Genomic DNA, 9,197 nt, shown 5'->3' with positions numbered 1-9,197 from the left:
ACATTTCGATATTTGAAAGAACGATTTTGCTGCAGTATCTAAAATTTCTAGACATCTGAACATAATTTTGTTGTAAATCGTCAAATATAATTATCAATAATATATATTCTGTTAAATAATGTGATAATATTATATCAGATATTTGATTATTTAAAATATTTATACACTAAAAAAAATGTACTAATATAACATTTATTTACACAAAGTAAATATTTACTAAATAAATAATAGGTAAATTAAATTAATAATAAATTCTTCTTGTATCAAATAAATATATGTTTACATTTAGTAAATATTCAACTGTGATACTATTGGAACAAATATTTATTAAAATTTAGTACAATTTTTCTCTCAGTATATTTACATTTAACTTTGCTAATTTTATGCATTGCAGCTATCACAAGAGAACTTTCCCAAGTGTCACTTTGTGAATTCGAGGTGAAACTCCGGTTTTCATTTCGTTTTTATCAATATAATATCCATGCTTCGGGGAAAATTCTCGATCTCAATCGTTTTAAAGATTTTGTAGTGGAGGTGAATGACTTCTTCGATGGAAAATCCGCTATATTTGCGTTACTATTAATAACAATATGATGAAAAGTACATTATCATATTGTTATGTAATCGTGCTGTAGGTCAAAAAGCTTACCATAATATCAGAAATTGTTATTTTTGTTATTTACATTTTAAAAAATCTATATTTTTTTCTCTATAAGACTATTATTTTTTGTTAATAGTTTTAAATATAAATAAATAAATTACAACGTTCCATATGTGCTCTTATTTCCTAATATGACATTTCTCCTACTTGAAGACAGCGTATCAAAGAATAATAATTTTGACTGCCTGCGACTGCAATTGTTAGTCACTCTTCGATGTAATGTATCAAATTTCATTTTATTATTAATAGTAACGAAAATGTAGCAAATTTTCCGCATAGAGAGGTCACTCACCTTCAAATAGATTATAATAAAATCTCTAAAATGATTAAGCTCGAGGATTTTTACCGAAGCATGGATACGTCAACACTGATAAAGGCAAAATCAAAACAGAAACTTTATCTCGAAATCAGTGATCACTTGAGAAAGTTCCTTTGTCAGTATGCACTATAATATTTAACGTAATACAAATAACCGCCGAATTCACTATTGAATTCGTCTCACAATCAGCTCAGCTATGCAAATACGTTTGTAAACAATCCAATTTGGCGATGTGTTTTCGCGCCAACGATATTAATTCAAAGACAGTATTCGCTCCCTTGGTATCGTATGATCATGAATTTCATAAAAACAAGGAGAAAATTATACACTTATATATGTATATCGACTTTATTCAGATTCTTAAAGTTGGAGCGTCTCCGAAACGCTCCACGATTCGCTCGTTTATAATCGTCGCGAAACTGCGTCGTTTCAAATGAAAAACTGGCAAGGGTTGAGAACCGCTGACGTGTGCGCGAGTGCATGTATATGTAAATACATGTGACGACGAGTAAAACGCGCTGTTCTCTCTGGCGCACGTCTGCCCTTCTGCGAGTCGTCGTTATTTTGAATACATCCTAAAGATAGCGTAATAATAGAGTACGCGTAACTATTACAATCGGATCCGAATCACTGACAAGGCTAATTTGCATGGATCCACATCCCCGTGACAAAATTAACGATAAATTCGGATAAATTCTTTCTCTCCTATCCATCCACTTCGCCGAAAGAAATAATTTTATTTCTCATTATCGATTTCCTAACCGATCTTCAAGGAAATATTTCGACGATCAGAAAATGCTACGGTTTCGAATTAATGCTAACGTATCACAAAAGTAGCATTACGTGCGCATCTCTTGACGGATATCGTCATCAGTCGCATGGCACATATTTTTGCGTGATACTGGAGGCTCAGCAAGAGATCTCAACTTGGCAAAGAAACTTGCCGTCTCTCGATCACGAAGGAAAATCTCTTTCGCTATTAAGGGGATCTTAAAGTCGTCTGTACAATTCAGCACGACTTATACATACGATTTATGTATTATATATATACTACTACATTAATATCGTACATGCAATATTATAATATTTCATATTCACTGATGGATCCATGGTTTGAAGCCTTCTTTGTTAAAAATATTTATAGCAAAATGTTATATATTTTTCTCTGAAACACTTAATTATAATTTTAATATTTCAAAAACATTTTTTAATTTAAGAAACTTCCAGATATAAAAAATATAGATTCTATTACATTATTCTTCTTTTGTATTATTACAATAATTTAAAAGAAATGTTTTATGAATTATACATTTAAATAATACTTTTTCAATGTAATAGTTTAAATAATATTATAATTTAATATTCTACCTTTTCATATTTGATCTTAAAAAAAATTTTTTTATGACGAACTAATGTTCATATTAAGTATCTAAGTATAATTTTAAGAACTCAACATTGTTTGTTTATGTAATTTCCGATCCAAACCAAAATTGTTTAACGTACAAAGTAAACTTGTATATAAAGCATCAACTATTGTTACGAGTCGACTCCAGATTTAAAAACTATAATTTTTAAACTTTTTTTCGTTTCTAATACAAAGTTGACCGATTTGGATTATATTATTGTTTACTTTATTTGCAGAAGTATATTAATTGTAGAAAAGGATTTTTTAAATTGTAAAAGCAGAGAAGTTAGAAAAATATTTGTTTGAAAAATAATAGGTAAAACAGATGATTCTTAATTTCCTAAATTCCGATTAAAATAATGCTATTTCGCCAAATGAGGCCGCCATAATAAAAGTTCACTCCTTTCGTGCCGAAGGACGTGTCGATAAGAGAGAAAGACGAAGAAAATTGATATCGTCCTTTCACGTGGAAAAAAGAGCGTCTAGTAGGGCAAATGGTACGGCGAGTTGGCAAAGTCTTTTTTATCGGGACACGAAGGGATTATTATCAGCTCGAAAGAACTCGTTAGCCTCTTTATATTGTAAAACTTGTTAATAATTATTCTTAGAGCGTCTGCGATTATCACGTTTATAAAAATGCACACGGGACTCCGCTCGAATATTCGATGCTTTAATGTCTTCATTTATCCTTTTATCTAATAATTATTTAGCTTCTATTTCGTTCGTATTTCTTTTCGTATTGTGCAAAGTATATAAAAATATAATTTATTAACAGAAATTATTACCGTCTATTTTTTTCTTTTTCCCTGTACATATTGAAAAAAATATTATTTAGGCTTCAAGATCATCGAAAGAGAAATAAAACAATATTTAATAATAAAACTTTCGCACTCTTGACTCGCGGAATTTTTTACTTGCTATAAAAAGATTCTTCCAAATCTCGAATTCCACTGTAACTTTTTAGTCGGAAACACTGCAATTACAAACTTTTTGAAAGATTATTCGTCCGGAATTAAAAGCGGATAAATGTGATTTGTATGGGACGCGAGATAAATTTTCGCGTATACAATTCGCGAAATACAATTCGCGTGCGGTAGTTAATTCGCGCGATGACGCTAATTGTAGCCATGCTAATTCGATTACGTTAGCGGAGAAGGTCATCAGTGGGTGCGCTCGTGATCAGATGCAGCAATTTTGCCGGATCAGCGAACAATGTGATGTCTCTCGGTATCGAATTGTCCTGATATAATAATGGCATCCCAATCGCAAATAAGATATCACGTTAGAATAAAATTGCCAACCAATGATACAAAAATGCGCGAATGCCGTAATATGATTAGAATATTTCATACGTGCGATTAATCGTAATGCAATTACGTCAATTGGTACATACATTGGAAAAGATAGGTAACAGTTATCAGATGTATTTTTTGTTTAGCGTATTGGTGCAATATTTAATAAATACCAAATATAATAATAATAATAACAACCAATTCATATAATAATATTATATAATAATAATTCAAAAAGCGAGTAAATATTTACAAATTAACTTTTATAGTTCGAAAAGGAAAGATTTATCAAATATTTGATTGAGATTATTTCACCAAAGTTTTAGTAATCATCATCTAGACTTGATTATTACTTTACTTTATATTGATTACACATAGGCACATAAAATAAAATTTGATGTTTAATCCGGAGATTCGATCATGGTATTTTTATGTATTTTGAAACTTTGAAACTGAATCCAATGTTCAAATTGCACTATTATGTCATAATTTTTTATCGACGGAAAATAGCTCGATTTTTCAATATTTTTAGAATCATTTATGGCCTGGTTTTTAATATGCAAGCTGAGGTAAAAGAGAGAAAGTTCAACGATAATATGCAAGCTTATAAAGTTAATATGCAAGCTGGTAGGATAAAAATATTATGGAAAATCGAGCTACTTTCTGTCGATAAAAAAAATTACAACGTGATGAAGCAATTTGAACATCGGATTCGGTTTCAAAGCATTAAAATACATAAGAGTATCATAGTCTAATTTCTGGATTAAAAAGAATGTTTTATGTTATTATAAGCAGATCTTTTTCAGTGTAGCTAAATAATAATCTAATTTATGTGAAGTTTTGTAACATTATGTTTTTGAGTACATAAAAGATCGTTTAATTTCGAAAAGTATAAGCTGTGTTCGTATTATGTGTATTTCAGAATAATACAATAAAACAATATAAATTTCGAATTAAGCCATCATAAAAGTTGCTAAGATTCCTACATCATACCTATTTCTTTTCCATGATTTCAATAAGGATTTTACATTTGATCGCAATTCCTGCTTTTATTTTAAAAAAATTTAATAAATACGAATTAATAAATTTTAAGCGAGAAAAACAAATTGAGATATTTTTAACGGATACGTCGTGTTTGAATTACGCTATGATTATCGTTGTTGCATCAGTTGAACAGTTCACGATCACAAATTACGCAAATCATGAAAATACAGCAGAGATACGTACTAAGATATATATCGATGATGTCGCATAATTATCAAGAAATATATACATAACTACTTTTTATATTATATTTACCATTAAGCCTGTTATAATCGACAAAACGGAAAAAGAAAGCAAAAAATTCGCAATGCCAATTAAGTCATGAGATAGTAATCAAGAAAGTCATGGATCATAAATTAGGTTTAGGAACTCTAATATATAACCCTACATGCACAGAAAAACATCATTATATTACTAAGAAAAGCGACAACTACTCAGCTCAATCTATTTCCTTTTAAATAAAGTTTTATCTTGGACAGAGAATATTTTCTTGATTATAATCAAAATATATATAATTATAAATTTTAAAAAACTCATGTTTATTTAAAACAAAAATTTATTTTGAAAAATATTATAAAATTAATCAAAGAAGCGACTTTATATAATACACGATTTATAAATAAGTCGAATTTGTTTAATAAATAAAGCTTCTTTGAATTAATTTAATAATCTTGATTGAAATATTAAACTACTTATCAGAATTTAGAATATATTTCGAATAAATTTAATGCTTATAATGAGGTATAGATTTGCGGATAAATAAATTTTTGAAATACTTGGAACAAGTAATTATTATTACGTATTATTTGCGTACAGTATGTTTTTTTTTGTGTAAATTAATCCAGGCATTCTGTGATATACGAGCTAACCGAAATATTCACGAATGTAAAAATGTCGCGATCGCATTTGTCGTTGCGTCTATCTAGAGACAGATTTCATTTGCGAAACAAAGTTTTCGAGCCAACTTCCGCGGGCACCGTGGACGATCAATAAGAGACGCTTGGTGTCGACGAGAATCTCAACTGTGTGCTCTTCAATCGATAACAAAAACTAAAACTAACGTTCGCGATACTTTTTTCCCAATAAATGAAGGGAAGCAGTTCTGAATTTCTAGTTAAAAATTAATGCATCAATGCATATATTATTTTTATTACAAAAAATTAATTTATAATAAAAATTATTACAGAACTAAATGTGAAATACAAGTTCCGAATATAAATATCAAATGTTATAAATATCAAAAGAGCAATGGTCCCACTGTTACAGAAAGCAAAGGACCAATCCCTTGAATTAAATAACATTTTTTTATTTTTAATTTCTATGTATGTCAAAATATAAATCAATCCTATTTGTAGTGAGTTTCAAAATAAACATCGTCCATATTAATGTATGCATTTAATAAATGATAAACTAAATAATAAATAGATAATAAATTAAATTTAAGTCAAATTTAATATATTTTTTTAATTGTTAACTCCATTGTTTTAGTCAAATTAACGATATATTGAGTAGAAACAATGATGTTCTATAGAAACGATCAAAAATAACTTAAATTTAGTATAATTTGATAATATAAAAACAGTAAAAAATAATAATAATAGCTGTGGGAGTCAACGCAGTTATTAGTGCGATTATCTTATATTTATTTAGCTTATTACATAAATCTTGATTTGATTTCGACGAGCGCAATACAATAGAAATTTAACAGTATATGCCCCGATAAGTTCTCAGTTTAGGATATTTGCGTTCCTGATTGTATTTCATTTAACAGAAATTCTATTTAAAACATATGCGCGATATTTAATACAGTGCACGAGAGATAAGAATAAAATGGAAAATAAAAGAGACACATAACTGCTATCAATGAAAAACGTGTGACATAATAATGACAGATATTTAGTGACTGAATCGATTGATATCTTCCGCTTTACGGAATATTAACGAATGAGAAAGTAGCGCTAGTCCCGATATTGTCTATCTGGCGTAAATTCGTTATCGAGATAAATAGAGGCGTAAGAAAATCGATTTTCATTTCAATGACCGTGTGTATTCTGCACTGATACCATCACTAATAGATTACTCTCGGCGCGATATATCCTGATGCAGAGACGGTAAACATAATAAACGATGTTTTAACGGGTGTCTTCGCTTGTTATGTAACGGATTTATTTTTATTTCCGAGCGTTTCGAAATGACACGCCAGAATCGTCCCGTTGACTATACTTATACGCACATATTTTATATATATACATATACTGAGAAAAATGTAGATACTAAATTTTAATAAATAATTGTTTGAATGCCAATTGAATATTTACTAAATGTAAACATAGTATATTTATTTGATACAAAAACCATTAATTTGATTTAACTATTATATTTTTTTATTTAGCAAATATTTATTTTTCGTAAATAAATGTCATATGAGTACTTCAAACAGTTATTTACTAAAATTTAATACATTTTTCTTTATATAAATATATATAATGTTTGTATTATATATATATAGAGAGAGAATGTCTCAAATTTAAATGATCAAACTTCCGGAACGTATAGGAAATAAACTAAAAAAAAAAAAAATCCTTTAGAGATGTGAGACAGGCTTTTAGAAAAAAAATCGCAAAAAAAGACAAAAGTTTTCAGTTTTGTATACCTACTTATTATTTATTCATATTTATTTATTCACTTGCTTAATGTAAATATTGTTCAAAATGTTAGTCTCTAGCTTGCAGCAATGTACGCATTGCATCTTGTACGAACAGCTCGTGTTGCAGTCAAACATTCTGGTCAATGTAATGACTATTCATGTTAGATGCAATACTTGTATTGTTGCATGAGGCACATTTTGAATAATATCTACTTTAAGAAAATGACAACGTAAATAAGCAAGTGTAAATGAATGAGTAATAAATAAGTACAAAAATGAAAACTACGTTGTCTTTTTTTCTGCGATTTTCTTCAAAATGAAACAAAAATGAGCAATACCTTCAAAGGACTTTTTTCAGTTTATCGTTTCCTTACACGTTCCTGAAGTTTGGTCATTTAAGTTCAGGACATCCTGTATATAATATGTATATATTGTAATATGTATATGTATATGTATATGTATACGTGCATTAAGACATATTAAGAAGTGCTTGATAATACGGCGGTATTGGAAAAGTAGAGTAATGCCAACAATGAAAACATTTGTGCGAGTACTCAATAGTATTCTTAATTCTCATCCAATAAGCACGAAAGACGAAATTAGATATTGTACGATGAGAAGGAATATCTTTCATCAAGGAATGAGGAAAGGAATGTTCAATACAAGGCCGTTCGGAGCACGTCGAAGTTACGTGAAAATTGCACGGGAAATCGGTTTGCATTCCGCTTCATCATCGAAAAGGGAGCGTTGGCAATTTTGCACTACATTGCACTCGATGTTGAAACGCATCGGTTCTTTTAAAGACATTAATATATAGCTATCAGTTTCGTATCTCTAAAGCCCATTGTACAATTACGTATGAATAGTTGTAAGTTGATGATAGTAAGAATTGATCACTCACAGTCGAATATTCTTTTCGTATTCTGCTATAATTGATCAATTCTTACTACAGCCTCTTACAATTACGGTTGACAGAATTATAGAATAGGTTTAATTAGTTTAATACTAATATTTGTAATTCCGAAATTCTCAGAATTTATCTGAGATGAGAATTAAGAATTTTTAAATAAAATATCAGAGATACTTGAAGATAACAGCTTGAACTCGTCATCAGTTTTCACGAACGATAAAATATCATTGATATGTAATACAACGCAATATGTTGCGTTGATAGAAAAGAACATAGCGGTAACAACTATAAAAGTGACAACTACACAAGTTTTATATGTAGAATTAATGTACATAGTTGAACTATTTATAATGATTGCAACTATAAAATAATTTATACAACTACATTAAGTTTAGATATAAAATTTGTATAGATGTATAGATGCTTTATAATAATTTTCTCTAAAAGTACATTAAAAAACGAAACGGAAGTATCGAGAATTCATCGCTATCCAAAAAAATGTTTGTGTTCGAACGTGAATACACTTTGCAACATCGGTGCCACTTAGTAATCGAGAAAATTGCTATCTAATTAACATTGACATGAATCGATATACCTAATTATGATATATGACACAAAAATAAATTTTTTTAATTTTCGTTTCTATTTGAGATTTCAAACATTCTTCTTCAGCAATGTCTTTCAGAACATTTAATGGTACCACGACGGACAAAATATCGATACCTACCGAAGCATCCCTGGATGTGCGCGACACGCACAGTGTATCGTCAGCATCCCTAGATACCCATACACATTCACGCTGCATATGCACAAACGCGTGCGCGCGTGTCATGTCGCACCGGTTTACGTCCGCCCTGCTATGCACGCAGCTTGGCAACAAGCGGACGGGTAGCCGGTTGCGGGGCAAGGTCGGCTCTCT

The 9,197-nt window shown here is 29.7% G+C and overlaps 1 protein-coding gene across 2 annotated transcripts in view; it reads right to left on the bottom strand.

The window, feature by feature from the left end:
* The window catches only part of LOC108694064 (trinucleotide repeat-containing gene 6C protein), a 51,465-nt gene that overhangs the window by 19,154 nt on the left and 23,114 nt on the right, over positions 1–9,197 (bottom strand). The window lies entirely within an intron of this gene.

The sequence above is a fragment of the Atta colombica genome, unplaced genomic scaffold (assembly GCF_001594045.1).
Source record: "Atta colombica isolate Treedump-2 unplaced genomic scaffold, Acol1.0 scaffold112, whole genome shotgun sequence".
Taxonomy (NCBI): Eukaryota; Metazoa; Arthropoda; class Insecta; order Hymenoptera; family Formicidae; genus Atta; species Atta colombica.
Note: the sequence above shows the minus strand (reverse complement) of the source record. Positions and strands in the feature narration are given on the sequence as shown.